Raw genomic sequence first — 26,936 nt, 5'->3', positions numbered from 1 at the left:
ATTTATTTTTTTAAATGTGACTTTGTCGAAATTGTCGATTAAAGAAAATTGACACCTTTCAAAATAAAAGATAGTATTTTTTTTTCAGTGCATATTGAAAAAAAATAATCGTAATTTACTTTTATATAAGAATTTTCCAATATTAAAATCCTTGAGCCGAGTACCTTCACAAAAAAATATAACGTTTTTCCGAACAATAGAATAATAACGTGACAAAACGCATACTTATTCCAAAGTATCAAGTGTTAGTCACAATACGTCCAGAATTCATTTCAATGGATCATCTGCCGACGACAGTTCTTATTGAGCCGATAAGAGGGACCCAGTGAATCGCGAAAAATATTATTTTTGTCATTCGTATTCGGCTCAATCCTGTAATATTACTTCAAGAAAAAATTTCAAACACGTAAAATAAAAACAAAGCATAAAGATTCTCGTGAATATGTCACTACCAGATATAACACAAAACTTTCCTTGTTTGTCTATGTTCTATTATATATATTATTATCATTCTCTTATATGAGGAATTTCTTCTTTTAATGTCGCCCAGTTTATGTTATATCACTTTTATCTCTTTTGTGTAATTTTAACTCACGTAATTTTAATTACTTTTACAATTCAGAGTTTTTTAATTTAAATGATACAATTAAAATATTTTAAAAAATTAGTTTAAATATTTTTACTCAAAAATTTGTCAAAAATTTTCTGTTATCAAATATTTTTCTTTAAAAATAAAATATGAATACACATAAAGAGGAATACACAAAGAAGAACATAAAAAACCACATTATTATATATTGTTAAGCATAAATACCTCGTATAAGTTATACCGCAATTACACATTCAAACATATCAAAGAGCTTTCGGTTTCCGTTGAATTTTAATTATGAACGTTGGTTTGGAAATAAATTGCGTGTTTAATATTATCCTCCAACTCGAGTTCTTTATACTGAAGCACTTATGCATAAAATGTATGAGTGAGTTCGAATTATGCGTACACGTTAATTATACGAATTTATTGAAAAGAATTATTTGTATGAAACTGATAAAATGAGGGAGAACTATTTAGGATTAAAAATTTAATTTGAATGTGAAATAAAAAAATCTTTTGAAGGTTTAGTATGGAATAATAGAGTATTCATGTTCAGCAAATGAGTTAATGTACTAATTAACTTATTTGAATTTATGTTTATACATGTATTGAAATACTTTCCTGTCCTGTAGAGTGTATGGATAATTTATGGGATCCGTGCTTATAAATTTGTCATGAGAGACTCCTTTGAGATTATTTTGTAATTACCTCCGAGTCAATTACACGTGATTATATAATTTTTATTTCTACAGATTTTTCAGCTTTTAATAATTTTTACATTTCAGCAAAAAACATATTAAGTCAAGTGACTGCCAGCGGCTTTAATTTATAAGCTGTATTTATATTTTTTTTTACAACTTGTTTTTTAATCTTTTAATCACAACAAAAAGTGCATGTAAAATGATTTCTTAACGATTGAAAAATATTTATAAAATAACATTAGTTAAGAAATTTTTTTAAATTATAAAAAAATTCTCTTATCACTGTTTGAAGGAAAAAAAAAAGGAATTTTCTCAGAAAAATTTTTTTGGTTTAATTTTGGTTAACTTTGCTAATAAATCAAGTTAGGTTTCCTTTCAGCGTACTTAATAAAAGTATCTTTTAAAATATATAATTCAGGATGGTGAAATAAGCTTGCAAAGATTTTAGCGGTACAACTGGAGATTGATGATTGAACCGTAAATAGCGGCATACATAGGTATATCTATCGGTATATATATATTGATTCGAGGAAAGTTAATAATTTATAATTTTATAGGGAAGTGAGTAAGTAAGTAAGAGTAGACAAGTCGTTCACAACTCAGAAACGTGAGTTCCGTCTGTCGAGACTTGGCTTCTCATACAAAACAGCAAGATTAATATCTTAGCTCGAGCACTTTGCGGTTTTCAGGAGCAATTGGAGTAACAGTTAGAGGAAAGTCCTTTAGAGAGGAACCTCTCCTGCCTTCCTCGCCCTCATGCCGCCTGCTGGTATACCTCTACTTGAATTTTCTCCCTCTCAATGTTCACTCTCTCATTCTCTGCATGTATCCTCATTTATCTTTTCGATAGACGACGCACTCCCGGTGGAACAGTTTCAACTTGGCGTCATACATTATCCACCAGAAACGCCATGCCAGCCTGGAGACTCCTCTTTATTCATGCCACTAAATTGAAGGTCTTAACGCGGCGCTGTGTGTAACACAAGGGTACCGAGCAGCTACAGATCCACGTACATTATAATTAACGATCACTATACTATATGTCATTATTATTATCATTACCATTACCATTACTATTATCCTTCTTTTTTATAGAAATTTTCGGTTCACAGGCCTTCCATTTTATATTTTATTATTCCACTTACCCATCCCAAAAAATTTTCCATTGAAAATTGAGCTCTGAAAATTTTTTTTAATTTTATAATTAGAAAAATAATTAAATAAAAAATTTTCTATTTATTGTTTTAGATTTACTTGCGAGAAATTAAATTTTCTCTACACATTCCAACCAATTCATGGACGACAAAGCAGAAGGATGACTCTGATAACTTGCAAAACGACACAAAGATGGAGTTACATGTAAGTTTACGTTATTTTTGATCAATCCCACATGGAAATACATGCATGCAAAAATATATTTTTTCCTGCGTTAACATTTATTTTTATATATTCGATATAAATGTCAAGATATACGTCAACTATTAAACATATTTATAGCTATACTTTGCGTTGCATACGACACATCCCGCGGATTAATTTTTTCATTCGAAAAAAATTTTTAAATTAAAAGGATTATTTTATCTGTCTTTCAAATAACTATTCTTAAATTTTGATAAAATATTAATTTGACTGATGAAGAAGTTATTTTAGTTTGAGATGTAGAAATTATTTTAGAGTAGAAATATTAGAGTTAATAACTCTTGGGAGGTGTTGAATGAATTAGATCTTCTGAAAAATATTAGACCCTTAGTGGGAAGAAAAACTATCGGAAACAAAGATAGGTTTGAAGAGTATTTGAGAGAGTAATGACACGAGAGTGATTGATAGAATCTAGATACTACATGAAGCAAAATTAATTGGAGCAACATTTTTCCATTAAACAACGCTCGCTGGAAGGGTTTTACTTATTATAAACTTTACTTGCACGGCGATCAGTTGGATAGCAATAGAACGAGTGGAGCTATTATCGAGCTATACTTTACTTACAGAATACATCACTGATGATGACGAACGGGGATTGATGTTCAAGGGGTTGATAGAGCTAACCCAAGGGCGCCATAAGGGCTCAGCCACTATTTTAACCCCACTGTTTCTTGGAACTCTTCTTGCTACTTTTTTTTTCTTTTTCTCTTTGTGCATAATTCTCAGAAAAATATTTTTAGCTCTCTGGTTTTTTCAAAATGTGAGACTTTAATCGAATTTAAAAAAAAAGTCAATCTTTTTCTGAAATTATTAATCACTTTTATTATTATTATGCAAAAAAAAATTTTTTGTGGCTATTTATGAGAATAAAATAATTTATTTTTTATTTTTTCTATAAATCTGTACCTTAATTTTATGTTTCAATTAACCAATTGCTTTAAATATACGGCTAGTTGTTGAAATAATCAGGCACATCAGCCGAGTTAGTGTTCTGCAAATTTAGATAATCGGATAGTTATTATCATTGATTTTAAGCAAACGATAGTTTGAAAGATCTTTCCCGGAGAACAGACTGTTAGGAACAACTCGTGGAAAAGCGATTTAAAGTTTCCATCGGTGAAATTTATAGTGTGTTAAAAGTTTGAAGTTTACCTCAGTTATGTTTCAAGCTGTCAATATATTCTTATTGAATTACTCCCTAGAATTTCTCTCCAATATTTTTGAAGTGCAAAGTCAATTACCAAACTGATAACTTTTGAGTATTAATAATATATACTTTTATGAAAATGGGTTATATTTGGTTACATTAAAATATTTCAGTGATATTAAAAATTTACATTAAAGTGGCAGAATTGTTGATAAATTTTATTTTCATCTATAAATATATATATCGTTTAAATATTAATAAAATAAATTTGTTGTTAACTTTTTTGTGATTCTAAATTTATAAATTGTTAATCAAAAAGTAATAACAGTTTCAATCTTAATTAAATTTTCATAAAAATATTAATATTCATTTATATTTATTAAAATAATTTTTTAATAGTTGACGTGAATAAAAAAAAAAACAAAAATATTTTTATCAGCATTGATATAATACAAAAGAATTTATAATTGAATTATACCATAAAAAAATAGACAATGAATGAACTATCTGTATAAATAAAAATGATGACAGAAAAGTAAAATAAAATAGCAATAATATAGTATGATAAATTGGGGAATTGAATAAATAAAAAATATAAAGAGATTTCAAAGATAACTGAGATAGATTGTCAGAGGAAAAAACCCGGGAATTTAATGATCGAATACCGCGTCCTGGATGAATTTGATACATAACCGAAAATAGAGCAAAAATAAAAGCTCTATAAATACTAGAAAAAAAATGGATTTTTTAAAAATTGAAGGGAGATAGAATCCCCGAGGATTAATCAAAAACTCGTTGAGACCTCGAAATTGTTGACTGCAGGCCTGTGGGAGCTGACCAGGCCACGCTGACGCAAGTCCCAAATCGTTTCTCATGTTTACGTCTATCGTTTCGTCATGCATCATTTAGTTGGCATCTTGGATCCGTAAATCGATTTTCAAGGAGTAATGTGGAGGCTCCTGTAACCTTTGCTCAAAGACTTACGAAAATTATTATTTTCTTCCTACCTTCTATGCTTTTGCATCATGTCGTTTATGCTGTTATTGTTATTATGTTGTTTTCTCCTCTTTCATATTATGCGAGTAAAATTATCTTTATCCCGTAACTTGCATATTTTTCTTTTGCGGATGCACAAGCTAAAGAGATATTAAGTAATGGCTGTGATGAAAAAAGGCAATTATTTATTTAATATTATGTAATAGGGATATAAACGAACTTTATTTAATATTCAATTTTACTTGAAAATTTTTTTTTTTAAGAAAATAATTTAAAATTTTGTTTACTTTTTTAACAAAATGTGATTATGATTAATCATTAGATGTGATATTGATTAAATTTTGACTTTTTTTTATATAATTACTAATTCAAAAAATTTTTTTTGGGTTTAAAAATTATTAATTAACTTTTTTATTCTCAAGTAGCTCTTCCGAGATTTTTTAGAAATTTTCAGAAATTAAAAGTCAATAATTTAAAATGTTAATAGCTCTTTAAATCAAACTATAATTTATTTTCTTCACAAAATATCAAAACCGCAAAGTAAAGAAAAAAAAAATATATATATATATATATATATATATATATATATATATATATATAAACATTTAATAAAATTAATTGAAAAATATTAATCATAGCGCTTTACCTCTCTTGCTGCCAATTTCCTCAAAACAAAAAAAAAAAAATACTGACAACTAATCACAATCATGGTTTTCTGTGACAGAAATCGGTACAATATTTTTTAACTTATAGAAAGTATAATAGAACGAAATAAAATAAAATTGAGAAAATTCTTTGCTCTTTTATCCTTTGTCAAAAAAACAAAATTATGTCCCTAGGCTATCGTGACAAAAGGTCGTCGCATGAAAGCTCCGAGCGTTCGTTTGATGTCAGCTAAATACAAAATCGCGAAATCCTTTTCAGCTTCAGCTTTTTATGCACTGTATAATACAGTACCACTTGCACTAGTTTCATTTATTTATTTATTTTTTTATGCGCGCTTTGAGCTGTGAGAAGTCAGAGACAGATATGATGAAGAGGAAGGGGGAGGAAATAGAACTGCTGATTTTAGTCGGCGAGCTTGCTCGTTATCTTGCAATGCTTTTGGTTTATTAACGGATCGGGACACCAACAGAACAGAGTATTTCACATTTCATATCGACGTACATGAAATGTTTTGCCAGAAGCTCTACTTACTAGACGAAAATCTATATAATCATAATTACTTATCGATTCCTACACTGATAAAAAAATTAAGTTGACTCAAGAGCCAAAATCTTGAACCAAGAATACCATTTTGAAGAAAATCTGTGTAGTAGATTTTACAAACATTTAATTAATTTATCGAGTTTTTCTTTTTATAACATTTTTCAGACAAACGTAAACATAAATATTACTTTTTAATTAATTTTTATTATTTTTGTCACAAGATACTAAAAATTTGGAGTAAATATTTTAAATAAAGAATTTTTATCGCATGTGAAATCAAAGCTCTGAATAATTAACTCAGTAATTCAGAAGACCAATCCTTTTAATACATTCACCAACTGAAATGTTATTGCATCAAGTTTATCCCAAGTATATTTATATATTTAAATAAAACGAAGCAAAATAAAATATCTCTAGCCAGCGAGTGTTTTTCAGTGAGACGACAAAGCTCGATAACAAGCATTACATTCGGATTTGAGGGGTAAAGGCTAATATGAGTAGAGGGTTGAGAGTTCTCGGGAAATTCACAAATAGTAGAGGATGGATTAGGGTAAATAGACGCGGTGAGAGTTTTAAGTGGGAGTGGGAGTGAGAGTGAGACAGAAAAGAGGAGAGACGAGACGAGACAAGTGAACACACCGGAGTAGAGTGAAGTATGAGGTTAGAAATAGGGGTAAAAGATAGAGTAGAGTATAAAAGCATCGAGCGACACTCTCTAATCCGCAACCAATTCTACTGTACATGTTTCACTGGATTACCATGATAATTTTCTTAAGCAGCGTTAAGAGACAACTTTTGCGGTAATAGCGTGACGCGATAGCGCCATTCTAAATTGAGCTGTATTATCCGATGCATGTATATTTATCTACATGAACGGATGTATATGTATACGTATACATACAGTGTATAGTGTACCCAGAGTAATGTTATTGTACATTATATGCCACAGTAGGAAGAGAATGAGGATGGAGGAGACCAAGAAATAGAAAATAGTCCCTCTGAGAGAACGGTTAAGTTTCGGAGTGTTCTGAGGTACTAACGATGCGATAGAATAATCTTATAAGGAGTTAGATGTTTAATTTATTTGATTTTAATGCAAATTTTATTGGTTTCGTTTGAGATTTAACACAATATTTATAGTTTAAATCAGGGTGTCCTGATTTTGGAATAGTTTAAATTGAAAAAATTATTAATCTTGTGAATAAATAATATTTGTGTTTTATAAAATTTTATAAAAATGAAGAATTACAAAAATTTGTGACTCTGTTAATTAGAAGTAGTGTAAATACATTCAATTTAAAAAAAAAAGGAACAGACATTAAAAAAACTTAACAAAATGTTGAGCAAAATGCGTATTTGTTTATTTTTGTTATTTAATTTTTTTGTTTAATACTTGAGCACAAAAATATCCTCGTCGCTATTCCCTGGGGTACTAATTCCATGACAATACAGCATCCTCGGAGGGATTTTTTTCATCATGATTCGGCTGGGAACAAGCCCTCTTCTAGCATCCTTTACATCTTACAAACTTCAGAGTTCTCTTTCCCTTTATTTTCGAAATGCCATTGTTTGAATAACTCGAACTTCTCGTCGCGGTGCTCCCTTCTATTCACCGAGCACGAGTACGAGTACCATCTTAGGTCTTATCTCTAAAGTGCATGAAAAAAACAACTGAAAAAAAAAAAGATAAAAAGGAGAGCAAGACAGGAGCTGAGAAGAATAAGAATTAAGGGAAAAAAATACTTTTAGGAACACAAAACAACAACCGCCTAAATTTTCTCCATTTACAATAGCTTTGGACACGTATAAAAGTGTCTTTATTTCCCCCGAGGAAGTTAATCCATCAGCGAAAACGAACAAGACGCTATTCAAACAACCGCTAAAATTACGCGAATAATTTTTTACGTGTTCGCGTTAATTTATTTATTTATTTTTTTTCGTTTACTGTTTTGAGTAATCAGACCCTTGCTGATTAATCTTCGGGTTCGGACACAACACACCGTGCCGGGAAAACGTTGCGACGTCAGACTTACACTTAGACTCGGTTGAAATTAGAATGAGAATAAGGGTGCGGTTACCGGATAAGGGAACCCACTTAGAATACCGTTCTCGATTGGAATAGAGGTCATTTACTCGCGGTTTTAACTGGGACCAAGACTACAGAGTACTTTAATTTAAAGATATTGTACAATTGCTTTCTCTACTAACACTCAGACATGTAGACGTACATTAAACTAAATTATGGGATCGTTAAATTCAACACATTTAACCCAGAATATAATTATACTGAATTAATATGTTCTAGTGCGCTAACTGCTTTAATTGTTTTGTTTACTTATGCTTATTTTTATTTTTCACGACAACAGCGAAAACACAAGATTGAATCGCGACAACACTGGACATTTTTAAGAATTTTTTTGAGGGATGAAAATTATTTCAAAGACATTTAACAATAGTAAGTAATTTTTTTTTCTATACAAAATTACTACACAGATTTTTTACGCAAGTGGAAAAAAACAATAAGCAATATTTTGTCAATGACAATATTTTTAATGTCATCCGGAAAATGACTGGTGGTTTTCTGGGTGGAAGAGCAATTTATACAATACAATAATTTATATGCTTCATAATATATTCAGGGCTTAATCTGTTAATACTTGTTAAATCTTGGGAATTATGAGCATTACTAAAATGTACCTTTAAATATTCATTATGATTTAGTTTTAATGCTACGAGAATTCAAATTAACATTGCTTAATATGGAAGATTTATTGTATAGATGAAGGTATCATGCGATAAATATTATTCATAGGATCGAATCTTGGGATGAAATCCTATATTTTGAGTAAGAAATTTATTATAAGTTGAGAAAACAAGCTTTACTTCTTACATGAAAAAATTTTCTGGCTTAAAGATTTTTTTCCTTGATCAGATTTCACAAGTAAATAATCTGTCATCTTAGAAAATAGTTAGAAAAATTGGATGCGATAAAAAATAAAAGATTTTTAATTGATAATTAAAATAAAAATAAATTTTTTTTTGAAGAACCGATTGAACATTAAGTGTCAAACAGAATAAAAGTCACTCGTCACGGCTAAAGAAGAGCTTGACAATGTACATAAAATAAAGGAGGAAAAAGGCGTAGCGCCCTACTAATTGGACTTAATTAATTTAATTAATGCGCGGGATAAGAAATTAGTCGACTATACCCGGTCGAACGGTGCAAAGAAACCTGCAGAAAGCAGCGCGAAAAACGTTAAGCTGCGTTGTGTTCTTTCTCTCTCGATCCCTGCTCTTTCTTCCTTCTTTATTTAGTTCTCTTCAACACAACCTTAGTCTAATTACATTACACATATGTTTGCAAATAAATATACATATGCGCTGATATATTTTATTCGATAAGTTCGTGTATGCAACCTGCTTTTTCCGAGTTATATATGATAGTACAAAAGCGTTTAAGCTCGATACTGTTTTTTCCATCCGCTAAATTATTATTATCATTATTTATATTATTATTATTTCGCCTAACTCTTACGATAGAAACTCTATCTATACCATATTGTCTTATCGATTAAATAAGTATATGCTACTGACATCAAACTAATAAAATCAGGTTGTACTTAATATTACAGAATTTTTTTTTCAAGTATAAGACAGTAGAAGTAGAAATAGAATGAATTTTAACGTTGAATATATTATGGGATACTTATAATAATAATAACAATTTGTGTTTTTACACTGTTAGTAAAAACTGTTTCAAATAAAAAAAAAAATAAAAAATGACTAAAAAGTTTAACACTAAGCTATAATTTTAAAAAACTTCGTAAAATTAGTTTGAAGTAATTTACAAGCTTGTAATTTAAGTATTGACATGAAGTAATACTATAAATACATGAAGTAATGATATAAGAGTAACATATCAGTTGTTTATTTTTTTTTTTTTATCGATTAAAAAGTTTTTTATAAGTAAGCATTAAGCATTTATACGTCTACTCTGCAGTAAATAGCAATTTTCAGGCTTCATCAGTCTCTGGATTATCTACTGCTAAATAAATTTTAATATTGATTATTACAAAAATATTTGAGAAATAACTATAACAGTTTTATTTTGCATACTATCAATATATTTTTTATGTTCTCATATATTTTTATCTCAGCGATTTTCACTTCATTTTTCTTCATAAATGTCACGTGAAACAATTTAAAATTTCCTATGAGTGATATACAATAAATTTATGAAATTTTCCATCAATTTATCAATTATTCATTATTCAAATTTAAAATCACGATAAATAGATAAAAAAATTTTTTAGCGTTTACGTGATCCCTTATATATAAAAACTATTTCTTGCAAGTGGCGTAAATTATAAAAAAACGGGATTTAAACTCCGACAATAACCCTTTTGCAAAGAAGACTCTTCTACTCGACCCGAGACATTATTTTGAGCGAACCCAACTTCTATTACGCTCCCGTGCTCGTATCGTTGGATCATATCACCGAGGTGTTTCCTCTGGGTTCTGCAAACTCACGACATTACATCTCACTTGGGTTCGCTCTACTACTACTCGTAACGCGAACGTTCCAATCTGCGGAGGATTTGCATGTAACCCCTTCACTTTACTTCACTTCACTTCAGCTCGCTTTACAGTGGGTGCACCCTACTCTTACCTAGACGGTAGCTGGCTATTATGGAAAATTCTCATCAAGATGCCTGATGCTCGCATACCTTATCAAATATTCATTCATTTAATTACCACTTGTTTTAATGAAGATACAAGCTATTCTAATTATTTCATATTCATCTTGTGTACACTTTACAGTAAACAATACATAACTACAAGCTTTATCTCATTTTAATTTTTAAAAAATTTTAATTTATCGATTGTTGAAAATTATTTAAACAAGTAAAATAAAAATAAAAAATAAAAAATTCAACACAACAGATTGAAATAAATTTATAACATTTGTCAAGTGTGTTACACTCATCTTATTGACGTCAATGTGAATAATAATCTTGTTAAGTGTATCGAGAGAAGCGATAAGGGAATACGGGAGGAAAATAATCAAAATATGTAAATGAGAAAAGCTCTCTCACTAATAAGAGCCTCGTATAACTAAAGTTCCTTTTCAATTTGTATCTCTCTGCATTTTATTTATAATTTAATCCCACTCTATTCTACATTTATCATTCTCTATTCATTTGTTTCAAACTTTTTTCTTTCACAAGCATTTTCTTATCACAAACTTTTCTAATCACAATGATTAAATAAATTAAAACATCAATTATTTAACTAAATTTTAATAATATTATAAACTTTACACTTATATTTTAGGATTTTCGAATTTTAAATAATGATTGCATTACCAGCATTGAGTTAGAAGTCACGCCAGATTTATGTCTATTTATCTTAAAGGAAAAAGTTAAAAGTAAACATAAAAAGATTGTTGAGGAAGCACTTGCTAGTCGGATTGCGTGGAGAGAAAGATCATTAATATCTATTCACTATCCACTTGGCAATTGTACAAATACATCCCCAATGGATTCACTGTAGATGTTTGGTAACCCTCCACCATTTGCCACTCCCTAATTAACTATTCTTCATTAATATCAATTAGCGTTTTTCCCAATTTCACTCACGAGCTTTCATTTTTCACTATACAGGATACAAATATCGTATCTTTTCATTCTTATAACCCTCATTTTTTTGTAACTTTTCACTAGTCGGATCAAGGGAAAAAAAAACGTTGGATATTTTTTATTACGAACAGTGATTTATAATGAAAAATCAGTGAATCATTTTTACGTCATTATAATTTTGAGAAATTGATTTCTTTTTTTAAATTAACCTTTAGAAATTAATTAAAAAATAAAGAACTGGTTCAACAAAATTATATTGACACTACCTTAAAAAAGTATAATAAATCTTTGAAAGTAAGAAGATTACAAGCCAGAAATAATGCATCAAATACTAATGAGGTCGTCTGAAAATTGCTCTCGGATGAACTTCCCCAGAAGATAATTGAAAATAATAATAACAATAATGACTTATAACAATGATAATCATGAGGATGATAAAAAAAAGTGGTCGAAAAACCCTTTAGCGGTGGTAAATTAGCACAGTCCCCTTGACGATTCGTTCATACTCCCGAGCCAGAAGGCCATTTCACAGTAATGATGCGCAACAAAATTTTTTCATCCCTTGGTCTTAAATTACCCGGGGATTAGCTGCGTGCATTTTATGAGTGGATGAACGACGAAACTTTTTTAATAGCGCGCGATATCACCGACTTTACTCGCAATAGCTTAGAGCCCTTTTTTGCATTTTCACGACTGGCCGACCCTGAAATATCTGTTCGAACTTGCGCCCCAAAGGACCACAGATAATCCATGAATACCTATATCTATACCTATACATATTAACCATATATAAATACCTGACTTTACTGACTTTCAACTTATGACCGTCTTTTTTTGGCCTATTCATTATTAGCCGAACCCTTTCGCTTATTTTAGTCTCTGTTAGTTGACTGGGGTAAAATTGCAATAAAATTTTACGCTTCCATGATTTTTTCATTAAACACCCAGCGATCATATCATTACCATTATCATTATTACTATCGGGAAATATTAATAAAAATTATAGAATAAAAGAAAAAAAGTCAAACTCGGCTCTGATGTTATGTAAATTAATATCGCAATATATGAGACCGAAAAGCATGAATAATAGCAAGCTCAGCTCTTACGAAAACATCAGGTGTGACGAGTCGGGTTTTAGTGCAACGGAAACTCGGATATATCTCTTCCGAATTTTTATAATATTCTAGCGGTAGCGCGTTCGATATTGATATTTGTGTATTCAAAAGTAGTAGCGCGGACACTACAGTTGTCTATACAGCCCACGTCAACAGTTTATCCATACTAAAACAGGGTTGCGTCGGATATTTTTCTTCTCCATATCAATATCCCCGGGCGATACAACTGCCGAGGATGTACGTTCATATATTCATATGCTACAGAGACGAAAAAAAAGGAGATACACTGTAAAAAATCGGGAGTGAATTTTACTCCACATTTACTCCCATCCGGAGTGAATCCGGGATTTTTTTCAGCGTGGTAAAAATTATTTTATTTTATTTTTATTTAAAAAAATTAATAAAAAATTTATTTCAATGTATATTTCATTTTAATAATTTAGTTGAAAATTTTTTGTGATATTAATTTGAAAAGAAAGTTAAAAATAATTTTAACTGAACAATCGAACCAAAACACAAGCGACCAACTCTAAAACAATAATTCTAACATCAAGTACGAATTGAAATAACCATCCGATGGATCACGTCCCCGAAAGCTAAATTTGTGTGACAGCAGTTTGGAGCATTAGCCAGTACTATCTTTCTCATCTGGCAAATCTGCTGGTATACAGGGGCATTAACTTTGTTTCCTCTTTCTGGAAAGCAAAATAAAAGTCTCACAGCTTTAGCTGATGCTCCGACAGAATCCAGAATTCATTAGGTTCTATACACACCTCGGTACCGGATTGTACGTATACTTAGTAATACATTTACACAGCATTAGTTATTTAGCTGATGGCCGAAGTAAATAGAGAAGAGAAGAGGAGAAAAGCTCTGAATGCCGAATAGAAACAGAACCTAGACGCAAGAATTAAGGGTGAAAGGAAAGATGCAGAAGGGACACATGAAGAGAAACCGGTTTAATTTTCGTAATCCCGTTGTTATTCTCGTTGGATTCGTAGATAAGACCTTTGGTTGGGCGAAGTGATAACTCTGAATGGCGCAGGTGGCTTTTCTCTATACGATGGCAGTTACTGCATTACATTTAAGCAGATATACCCTCAGACATTTATACACATATATTCATTTCAGGCACTTTAATTTTCGTGCTGCTAAAAGCTGAAAAAAAATATTTTTCACGAATGAATTACACTGATGTGATACTCTTACACATTACACACCGATCGTTTTATAAATTTTATTTTTATTCTAAGAAAAATGCAAACCAAGGGAGGATTTACTTTTTAAATTTATTACTACTGTGCTGAGGAAAATAATAATCGGGGACCTGCTGCCTGTACTTTCTAGTCTTACACTTTCACCCTCTCTTTCTCTTTCTTACACTCATTCATTTTCTCATTCATTTATATTTATTGTCTTTGTCTTTGTCGCTGTTATATTCTCCCCGTAGCTTTTGTACACCAGAATCTAAAGCGCGATTACCCAGCTAAGATTTATTATGCCACCACTGAGAATTTAAAGTGCCTTTAAACTTTATTTCTTCATCAAATTTAACGCCACTGACGTTAGATCGATATTTACTGTCTTTAATACTATTTATTCTGATAAATATTATTTCGTTGATATTAAGCCGCTAAATAAAACAAATACCACCTTTTAGTTTCTCAACCCGTCAATAATTGATCTAATATCCGAGTAATCCATTTTATCACTTAAAATTAATTAATAAATTCACTTAATCATTATTAAAAAGTATGAATTTAGTAGATTAATTATCTTATTAATTTTATTTTGCAATTTTTGGGATGAACAATTTGTTAAGAGGCTGTTATTTCGCGAGCGGTAATGAAGTTCATTGGCTGATGAATGCAGTGTAATATGATGGATCTTTACTTGGTATTCAGAAGGTAAACGAACAAATTTTAAGTATTATAACAAGTTTCTGATTTCCCTCGTGTGGAGTATACTTTACTTTGGAGAGTTATAATTTCAAAGTGCACTAGACGGGTGAACTGAAGTGAATTTTTAATATTGGATAAATTAGTTTTCAACTTAATGCCATCATTTTTCAGAGATGAGTAATTATAAAATATGTTTTTATATTTAAAATTTTTTCTTTCTTATCTTTGTTGGGAAATTACTTTGTACTTGAATTATTTCGGTGATTTATGATAAAAAAATTTTTCTATTAATTTAAAAAAATTTGTCGAACAACAAAAAGTCTAAGATTTATTGCTTAATTAAAAAAAAATATCTCTAAACATCTTTACTTCAGATTCGACTTAAATTTTCCATAATTGAATAATTAAAGAAAAAAAAATAGATATAAATTAGTCTAATTTTACCCCACGGTAACTCACAAAAAAGAAAAACATAAAACCATAATTAAAATCACATATATCCGTCAACATCTGCGTGATAATTATAACACCAGTCTAAAATAAAGAGGAGTTTTTAGAAAAAGTATGCTTCGACTGTCATTTACTCGGTTTATAAATACAAATACATAATTTTATTAACGAATGACTTTTCCGGTGGTGTTATTCCGGAGACCCAACACCGTTTGTTATGACACATAAGGGCGTCACGGTGGCCACTTGTTAAAAATCTACGTACGAATGCTCAAAGAACGAATGAGAATAATAAATAACCCAGGATAGAATTCTTCTCGTTATTTAAATATAGACGTTTTCCTACTAACTAAACGTTACTTTACAACTCGGCCTCGATATTTTTCATCCAAGTCTCCCGTGTCTATGTATGTTTGAGGTAAAGGAAAAAAATACATGTACCGCCTACGATGAAAAAAGTAAAAAGCCTGTGTAGCAAATAAATAACCTTAGCGCATACGCAGTTACTCGGTAACTAGAAAAAAAGAGCTCACATACTCGATTACTCCGGGGCATATTATAATTAGTCGGGGAGAAGATAAAGAAGATAAAATTTTCAAAATAATTGTGTCTCAAGTAGCCGTGTTATTAAATGAAAGATCTGTTATTTATTCGCTCGAAAGCTTGACATCGAGTTGCTTGGAGCAAAATGGCGACATGGGACACCAGTACGAAAAAAAAATTTTTTTTTTGATTAAATTAAAAAATGAAGCAAATTGCAAAATTTTTGAAGTTTATTACACATCTGTATCGTGTAATACATACGTGAGATTATTATAGACATGGCATGCGAAATAAATATGCGCTTTTTGGACGTAGGGGAGCGTAATAACCAAGAAATAACGCGTACGTGTACGCAATGCCTATCGCGGGTAGATAAAAAACTAGCTGGGGGAAAATTGCGGAAAGGGATAGGCTGTTTTGAGATGCGAGCAACAGGGGTATTATTCATTCTGCGTGTGAGTATGAGGTGAGTTTTACGTGTAACATATTCACCCGGTGAATATTTTTGTTTAAAAATTCTTTGATAGACGGCGTTTTTCATTAACCCGCGATTGGATCATGCAAATTCTGACCCACACATGTTGTAATGCATGGGAATATATAATAAAATAATTATATCTGTTTCTTGTTACTTATGAATGTGATCTATCGTATAACTCTCTTTGCATTTAAATTATCCAATATAAATTTGCATTTTATATCAAAATAAAAAATTTAGAAAATTAATAATATTTTAGGAAATTAATTCCTCAATATTTAAAATGTCAATTAAATAATATTCTGGTGAAAATCCTAATAAAAGACAAATAATCTATCTAAATAAAAATTATATCGTCACTCAACAGTCAACGTTCCTAGGGATTTTGATTTAGATGCCCCAAATTGTGGTAGTGAGCTAGGCGTTAATTCACAAGGGCGTAGTGCACTGAAAAACTAACTTGTTAATGTCTTGTCCGCCTGAATAATATAATAAGTTGTTGGTAAACAAAGAGCATAGCGGGAAATAGTGTATCCTCTGTCAAAGCAAATTAGTTGATGGCTTTAGCTTTACTTCTCTGTACGGCGATCAGTGAATCCTCATACTCATCAATCACTCAACCATCGAGTCACGTGCTTATGAAAAGGCACCCCTCTTCAGCTCGCTGCCTGTTTAGTTTACTTTTTTCCTCTTTACTCTACTCCTATGTATATGTACTTGGTGTATGTATTTTTTCTGTTGTCACTGGCCCCGGGCAGTGACAGAACAAAAAATAGAAGGAATGAGACAAATAGAAACAATGTCAAACCTGTTGACAGCCAACATGGATACAAATGGAAATCCGGATAAAAAAACTCCCCCTTTTTTTTTAATGAAAAATCGTCAACTCTGCTTACTGTTTTTTTTTTTTTTTTTGTAACAGAATTATCGAATTAAAAATTAATATTTTCATCCATCAGAAATCGTATTGCAATCGTTGATTTGTGTGTCAATGTTCACTGAAATTAATCGCAATCAAAACAAAAAATCTTTAAATTGTCTTTCAAAATTTGTCTAGGCTTGAGTCAATAAAAAATTTACAAAAATAAAATTTTAAATTAAAATTAAATAATATTTTCGAGCTGGTGTTAAAAAAAAAAAATGGTCGAAGACGAAGAAGGTAATCGCCATAAGTGTTCACATAAGCGTATGAAGATCAAGACATAACTTGCTGACGTGGGCCAAGTTTGACAAAGTTTGTAGTGTCTTGTTGGAGCAAGTACTTGTTAAAATAGATCGGTACGGTTAGAAGGTTAGTACAGTTTCAAAGTAAACCCAACCCTCAAGGAATATTTAATTAGCAGCGACTCGCAAGGTGCCGCAGCTTCGCCCTAGGTTTAACCCTTCTGCATGGTTTAGTCTCTATCCCTCGGTAAATTTGTCGGCATAGTGATTACAAACTGTTAACTATTTCTGACACACACACACACACACACACACACACACACACACACACACACACACACACACACACACACACACACACACACACACACACACACACACACACACACACACACACACACACACACACACACACACACACACACACACACACACACACACACACACACATATACAGGAGTAATCATTATAACCAAGTATTAATTCTTGTTCATACAGTCGGCAACATCCAGATTAGAGAGAAACGTGAGCAAATTTTTTTTTTGTGGATCGTAATCAATAATTCGACAATTTTTTTACTAAAGTGAGGGTGTGAATAAATTTACCTCTAAAAGATCTCTAAGTATTAAACGCAATTTGGCAACAAAGCGCTAAAACGTCACCAGCATATGCTCGTAATTGAAGTCCTTAAAATCTTTAAGGACTTATACATTTAAAAAGGTGCAAAAAAACGATTTTTCAATCATTTTTTTTTTATAATTAATTAATTAATATTGAGCAACAATAAAGCTTATTAAATATTAAATGTAATTTTTTTTCGACGTTTCAATTGATGTTCTGAAGGTTTGTTCAAAATTAGAGATTAGATAAAAAGCAAAAAATTTTCTCATGGATGTGCTCATGCATAAGTGATTCGACTGCAGCGTGATACAATACGAAGATAAATAGTTTCCATAGAAAATAATTTTTCATAGCCTATCAATGAAAATAAAAAAATTCCAAATGCAAATAAAAATGCAAATTGATTGTATCAGCTAAATACTAAGTAGGCTATTGTAAAAAAGTGATTCGGGCTGGGCTTGAGCCTCGGAAGATATCGTTAAAAAATCGTTGAGTGATTTTATAACTCGGTAGGTTTTTTTTTACAAGGGTGACGAGCTCGGAGAAAAAAAGGTGAAATACCCGGTGACAATCCAGTGTATGCCTCTTCCGACTTTGACTAATGATCGTTAGAGTCAACGGTTAATGCCGGGGTATACAAGCTTCTTGTCACACAATATCCCCTTATAATTTTTTTTCAATAGACTGCGGCTTTGTCCTCATAGTTTTTGCTCCTATATCTACACACTAGTATACATATCAATGGATATACGGATATATATGTTGGGTATCATGTATAATGCTGGAAAAAGAGATTTTAGATGGCTTTGCTTGCACGAATGCATCATTAAACTCACATGAGAGTAAACATCATTAACTTCTCTTGATAGAGGGGTAAATTTATTTATTGCTCTTTTGTATTTGTTCGCTGAAAATCGAGAAATTATACTCATCAAAGGTCAAAGTTAAACAAAAAAGTTTGGAAAGTCTTAAAAAGCACAACTCGTAATTTTAATTGATTAAAAAAAATAAAAAATTATTTACTGGGCATTTGCAAAGATAAATTGTATAAATAAATTATTTTAATTTATATTACATAAAATTAGAAGCACTTTCTAAGATCGTTTCGCATTATGAGTCGTGCAAAAAGTAAAAAATTATTTGTACAATTAAAAATTATAACTTTATTAAATAATCTACTGATTTATAAAAGTGGTGACTGGATACATTAACAAGTTGGAGATACAAAAAATGAAGCTGTAAAAAATTGGTCAACTTCGGGCTCCAGCAGTCAAAGTAATTTATAAATAATATTAAAAATAAAAATTCGTCGCTGTCAAGCTGTTGTGAGAGAATGATAGTTTCCATGAAAAAAACATATGAATATTTGCTTTTCAAGAATCAATAATTCAAAAAGTTTTACATGTGCAGACCAACTCACTGGTGGGTCTTAGCACATATTATTATTTTTATATTTTGTTTCATAATTTCGTTCTTTTTAACTCTTTTGGGTGGTTAGCTATTTATCTTCAAGTATAGCAATAATAATAATAATAATAATAATAATAATAAATCTCCTTGGTATCACATTTATATAATATAATTCATAAATAAAAGTTTATGATACCGTTTTTTTCAGAAATCTGGATTTGTTTTCAGATGATATTATTCTGACAACTTGTTTGTTTTATTGACTTGCTCGTAAATCGGACCCTCGTAAATAATTCACCCGATCCGGCATTTAATTCTACTATTTCACTGGAATTGCATTCATGTTTTATTTATCTTATTAATTGTTTTATTATTTTTTTATGAAGTATATATTAATTATAATTTTTATTATTTGCATAATTTTATTTTATTTCTTTATAACTCAGGATTTTGTAATTTTTTATATTTATGACTAAGCCAATTAATAATTAAATCTAGTCGTGAGAAAATAATCTAGAATTTCATTGATAAAATTTCAAATCTAAATTTATTTAGCGTTAAAACTCCGTAGTAAAATATTGACCTAGAATTTTTGCATTGTAATTCATGTAATCATCACAATAATTAATTTACCAACAATGCTTACTATTTACGCGATCACATACCTCCATAAAAATAACCAAAAGTATTTTTCACTTGACTGGATTATTATTCCTTCATAAATTTATCCTGATAGGAATAAACCTGGTATTTATATGGCCGATAAACGTGTATGAGGAATCCATATTAAAACATGCAAATCCTCGGATACACAGGGAGATAAAAACCCGCTCGGTCTCAGTATCCGCCCGCGTAATATAACAGACTCCTGTACCGCGGCTGGCAGCGTCACTAACAACATAACCCATAGATTTTAGGGATTTCAAGGGTCGGAATTTCACAGTAACACGGTAAACTTTTGAAAGATAGCGAATTCGTGTCGACTTGCACCCCTCATTTACACTTTACTCACCCAATCCTACCGGGTTGACTCGTCCACCCACACTGTATCAGTGTGTCCGAGGATAAGAGAGAAGAGACAAGGGCGAAGGGAGAGTAGTACGTAGTCGCGTGTAGAGAACTTAATCCAGGGTATTGTGGTTATGTGACCATTCAGTGAGCATCGATTGTTCTCTCGAGTTGTTCAATTACGATCATCATCAATCAATGACACTTTTGTCCTTTATTTCCCTTCCACTCTCATGCCCGCCGTTTTATCTCGTGTTTGTACTTTGTATTGCTTCTATCCGCTACTGCTGTTCCCCGTATTTAAACTACGCGATCTTTATCTATCCTCTGCCCCCTCCTCAAACTGGTTCCACGGTCACACAACCCATAACCTACAAACTTCCAAGGGAACCAGCTGCTGCGTAGCCGCCATGTAACATGTTCAACGATTTACTTCTCATTTAACTTCATAGATGTCGCGTTGCTTTTATTACTGAGGAAGTTTTAAATTGAAAAACTGTGTTTAAATAATAATTATAGTTGGACCATTTAATGTCCACATCTAAAGTAACCGCTTCGAATAAAATGTTCTCCATCTTGTTGGGAGTTTTTAACAGTTAAAATTGTTCTCAGTTAGCATCGTAGCACCTCCCCTCTTCCTCTAATAGAACCTCGGATCATGAAAAGCAATTGTTTGCACGTTAGCTGTTTATATTACACCGTAAATGCATAATCTAATGCAATTTAGGTATTGTGAGAGTATTGTATCGAACGTAGGTGTTGAGGGTACAAAATAATGATGATTGATCCCAGGAAAAGGCTTAGCCGTTGATATAAGTAAAGACCGGTTCACGTGTGATCGTTTTACTCAATGTGTGCAGTTGCAGTATCTCTTGTCAAGATCTTTCGGCCGATCTTCTAATACTCCGTTGCTCAACATGGTGCCATGCATTATATTATATTACATGGATATTACGTGAATAGTGACTAGTGACTAGTCAGTTGACTAGATGTAGACACACCAATAAATTTAATGAAACTGAGCTCAACTTGTAATGCGTGATTACAACAACGCCCCGTGGTTATAAAACATGTTGATAAGTGATGATGAACTACTTCGCTGATACCATCTCTGATTCAATTGCGATTATTGCCGTTCCACTATATACGTTGTTACGTAATATTTTTTCAACCCATTACCGTTACATAAATTGTTCCATTAATAATCCAATGATTAGGGGAATTTATTGGCGAGCTGAGCAAAGATTTGTTCTTCTGATGTCGAGCATACGGCTGAGGAGTCTCTTCTTTTAAAATATTTAACCATCGATATCAATATCAATATCAGGGACGTGGCACTTCCTGCAGGCGCCTATTCATATATCTTACATCGGTTTATCCTTTATATGGATTAAGTACACGTGGTTTCTACTGAGCACTTCCGCCACGTGTGGCGCGTGCCGACACTCTCTAACGACGCCATAGCCATGCTATAAACCAGTTTGCGTGTTAATTCAACGTGAATCATAATAACTGAACATGATTCATGAATAATCGATGCGTATATCATGTCTTAATATCCAATATGGAGGTGTCAACCTCTTAAATATCCTTTTTTTGCTCCCTTCTTTGTACTACATGCAAAATACTACCGCGGTATGGGTGGCGAATTACTTCAATAATTCGCGTGTTAAAATTCTCTTGATCCTCCGGAAAATTTTACTGCAATTTATTATAATTTAATTTTGAGTAAAAAATTTTATTTTAAAAATTCTAGAAATTTTTTTGATTTGATATAAAATGAAATTATTAATTATTTTAAGAAAAATTTATTTTATCGGTATAATAATAAGTTAAAAATGGGTTACAGTAATAAAATTATTTCTAAAAATAATTTCACTCATCCAAATTTAAAGTAACCCTTATTATCCTCACACACTACAGTAATCTTGAAATTGCGGTTTATTAATCCAATTGCATTTTTTTTTTTTTAATAAAAGATACATTTACACACCATAGCAATTCATAATGCTGAATGTTGGCGATTTTATAAATGAGACTGTTAAAAATAAAGACCATAGAAGTCGATTCCCGCGAAATCAAACGCAGGTAACGCTGTCAATTCTCATTGGTTAGGTGATTGAAATGGAATTTAGTTGGACGTACTTATTCCATTTTTCCTTACCTTGCTTCACAATCCGTTACTTTAAATTATCCTTCATTCCTACATTATTAAATTTACATCTTCACTTTTTCATCATCTTCGTTATTTTTTTCGCTTCACTTCACCAAATTATGCACCAAAATCCATCAATGCGAGCACCTGCCCCCAAATTATTTTAAACTTCCATTCATTAAAAAGCCCAAAATTACTTCGTGAACATTTCATGGCTTAATAGTTAATCAGAATATTGATATTTTTGTTATTGATTGTGCAGAGATCTTCGAGTCGGTTGTTATGAAGTTTCAATTCCAGCAACAATAAATATCACGACCCTTGAATATCGTGGATGCGAGTCAAGGGCCTGATGTTAATATTCGCACGACTCTTGCTAGGGGTAATTACCCTCCTCGAACCGCATTATATTCCATAGTTGAGAGACTCTGAGCACAGTAGGGTCCTTTGAAAACAATTTACGAGACACCGAGCACGTGCAAGACGAATCGCGTACCCATCTAAAAAATATATATTACTTTAAAGAGTTTAAAATTAGATAAAACATAATAATAATAACATTTTTTTATAGTAATTGAATATTTAATATTGAACTTGATGATAATGATAATAATAATAATGATAGAGGTATTCCAAAAATTTTATTCATTGTCAATAACGGTCGAGACTATAATCTTTTTAATCGACGGCCTTGTTATGTATCGGAATATTTTTTACAGATATTCAATACTGTATTGTAAATTATAACAATTGAATTTTTTCGCTGGCATGAAACACTCGTGAAATCACGAGGCCATGACTTACTTTCGATACAACTTTAATATCTTTCAAATTATTTTTATTATTATTATTATCATTGTTATTATCAAAATTTAAATTTAATTTTTTTTTTACAAATATTTTTAAGTATCTTTAAAATTTTATTAATAACATTCTTTAGAAATAAAATTTAATAATAGATTAATTATTAAATTATAGCTTAGTATCTTAACTATTTATTTAAATAATTATTATTTTATTTTTGTTTCATGTAAAGTCGTTAAATAGCGACGAACCAATTACGAAGGGCGTCAAGAAGGGTAAAGAGAAGCTAAAACCTTTAAAGCTGCTGTTCCGAAGTGCCCATCAGACTGGTAATGTCTCAGTAATTAAACCAGTGAATCGGTTTTTTATTGAACGGGCGCAAGTAACCCGATGAATTATAACCGGTGAGTACATTTTTAATTCGCTAATTATTTTTATTGCCAATACATTAAATTAATTATTTATCAATTGCGTCTTAAAATTATTCGTTTGGATTATTAAAATTCAAAGGTACTATTCATTTATTTAATAAAGTTTGCTTTAATCGTTAAATTGATTGTAGTAAACATAAATACAACAACAATTATAAGTAATTAGATAATTTTATTAGCTTGACTAAGGGAATGTCGGAACTAAACAGTCGGTTCCTATCGAGGGAATCTGAGCATCGAAGTAAACTTTATTGATCTTGTCTTATATATTGCCATTATCCTGGAGCATAAACGGCAGCTTTCCGGTCTAGAGTATAAAGTATAAGCGCAATAAATTCACCAGAAAGGCCACTTCACGATCTTTTGATGATCGTCAATAAACCTTAGCATGTAATCTATCAATTAGCTTGATTTTTTTATCATCCGTTGCATATATAGCGCATGTGTGTGGATGTAAGCGATGCTCGTGTGTATTGTGCGGAATAATTCTCGCCCAATGATGGCCTTAGGCCATATCCACGTACATCTGTTGGACGCATCAAACGGGAGGAAAGTTGATTGCCTTATATATAGAATCTGGTATACTGCACTATGCAGAGCCGGTTCTTCCGATCAGTTCTCCAGGCTAGTAAATTATTACTGGATTTAAATAAAAACTGAATAAGTAATATTGCATACAATAGAAAAAACTCTTATTCAAATTGGCAGTAGAGACGATCAAAATCCAAGTTATTTATTAGTTTTTAATTTTTTATTATTACTCAATAATCAATACTCAGTCGGATATATCATTTTTATAATTATTATTATTATATACTATGATGTATAGTATTTTCTAGAACTAAACATCTTCAAACAAGTAATTTAACAAAAAAATCCATTTAATAGGTTCTAAAAAAATTTTTGTCATTAAAATTTTAAGATACAAACTCGATCCAAACTAAAAATTTTCCACAAAGTTTATTTTTAAACTTTAAAATTTAATAATCCAACTTAAAACCCGAGTTTGCATTTTATTAAAAGTAACAAAAAATGAAATTGAATTGAATGTAAGATTCAGATCGTAGATCGATATTTTTCGGTCCGCATCTACCCTGTGAATTTTTTCCAGTTCACTGTGTTCGAATCTTTAGTTTATTAAAATAAAAAAGAAAAAGGAGTATAATATAAGGTTGCTGAGCTGATAGTAATGTTATATATCCAAATAAAAATAATATATAACTTATAGGAGCGCGTAGATCTTGCCGGAGCGTGCATTTGGTGTAGAGTTTGCATCCGAAGTAGCTTCGATGGCGAAGCCAAGTGCCTATTTTGTATAACCAGTTCTACAAGACAGAGATTTACGATCATATATGTGTATATAAATATACATACACCCATACATATATACACATATATTTATATATCTTCCTCGAAACTTTACGGACTCTGTTGGTTCCCTGGACAGCTTTTATTATTCTTGGATTTATTTATAAAAATATTGCGGCAAGTTGTGCTCCGGCGGTCGTCAGTCGAAGACGACGTCCCGAGTGGAGGACCGGGTGCATCGACTGTTCCGGATGACGCCTAATGCAACAGCCAAGTGAATAAGGAGGCTATGCTATGCTGATCCAGGCTCCAGGTATGCTTATTCGCCTCAAGTCATTGATGTCATCCTCGGAGAGAGACCTCCACCTCATCCGCAGCCTCATGTTTTTCCTCCTAGCCATCGATGCACTTAAACTTTATATTCTCTGGTTTATTCCTGGATATATACCTCCAGGCTATCCGTCCTTATACACGAGAATCATGGCCACTGCCACTGCCAGGACTTAAGAACCTTCACGATCATGTTCAAAAAAATCTGAATTAAAAAGTATGTGAAAAAGGATATTTCTCATTTAAATAATTTCATGTTAGAGGTCCTTTTTTTCCGTGTTTCTGATAGGACGTGAGTTTTCTTGTAATTGGTTTGTTCTTCATTTTTTTTTATTTCGGTGTTTAAGAGTCGAAAATGAATTAAATTCACGTGGAAAATCCTTTAAATAATTTTTTTACTCGGTAAAAGTTGAAGTTTTTCTATAGAATCAATTTTTTTTCTAATGTAGTAATTAGCTGAACTACATCTAGCACATTTGTAGCTAATTTAACGTAATATTAAAATTAAACTTTCATCTTACGACTGCCAGAGGAAAAATTCATCAATTAACAAAAATATGATAATTTAATAGTCCGAATAAATAAAAATATTTTAGCACTTTTTTTTTTTTTTTTTTTTGAGAAAGTTTCTTTTTCTCAATCCTCAGCGTAATTTAAAATCTTCAATACATGACGTATCACACATGTCATTAAGTGTGTATTTATAGAATCAGTAATAAAAGCAAATATAACGGAGCAGTATTGAAATTAGGATGCATCATAATATCTTGTTCGTTGTGAGTTGCGTTCTCATTCTTTAGGAGGTCAAGAGCCCTAAAAATACCAGGCAATTTAAATTTATCGCATAACAGTCACGAAAGCGTTAATAAATGCAAAAAATATATATTAAAAACATTTACTGTGTTTATAAAATTTTTATTAGAGCAACAGCGGGTTGTTATGTAGCTCGTCCTTTTGTAATTTTTTTTCTTTCGATATTATACTCTAGGACTTATGGCAACGAGCTCCATATTCTTGTCAGTTTATTTTTAAATACTTTAATGGTCGTTTTCTTAGACACCGTGTGATACGTTTTTGTTCGTTTATCAAAACGATTTATTCATCAACAAGACCTTGTATGGATGCACACGCTGAAACAACCTATAATCTACCAAGTTCTCCCAGACATTTACGGGTCAAGCCGGCCCGTCCCTTTTCTACCCTCGAGCTCTAAATCTAATCGCCGGTGCCGTTTTGTTGTTAAGCATTTATAATATGACTTAAGTGAGTTGAGTCGAGTGCATGTATGATCAAATCATGTTTACTGAACATCATAAACTTAACGAATTTTTTTTCTATTTAACTTTATTAAAAAAATAATTTTTTGCCTAACGTCACCCCAAAAATGAAATCGAATATTTTCGACCATGCAGAAAACATATTAATAAACCTGAAAGAATTTTTATTATAATATAAAAGTTATCTTGAATGATTATTTAATAGTCCGGTTATCAGATAAAAGCAATAAAAGCC

General features: G+C 31.3%; 1 protein-coding gene across 1 annotated transcript in view; it reads left to right on the top strand.

Annotated features, from left to right (window-relative positions):
- Positions 1-8,445: 8,445 nt before the first annotated feature.
- Positions 8,446-26,936, top strand: part of LOC141533370 (uncharacterized) — a 160,414-nt gene continuing 141,923 nt past the window's right edge. Inside the window, exons 1-2 of the transcript XR_012480256.1 lie at positions 8,446-8,522; positions 23,588-23,759. The gene's annotated coding sequence lies outside the window, so the exon portion shown is untranslated. The remainder of the gene's footprint in view (positions 8,523-23,587; positions 23,760-26,936) is intronic.

The sequence above is a fragment of the Cotesia typhae genome, unplaced genomic scaffold, assembly GCF_013202065.1.
Source record: "Cotesia typhae breed Kobodo isofemale line unplaced genomic scaffold, CoteBio_Ctyphae contig_123, whole genome shotgun sequence".
Classification (NCBI taxonomy): domain Eukaryota; kingdom Metazoa; phylum Arthropoda; class Insecta; order Hymenoptera; family Braconidae; genus Cotesia; species Cotesia typhae.
The sequence above is the reverse complement of the archived record's forward strand: the minus strand, read 5'-3'. Positions and strand labels throughout refer to the sequence as shown.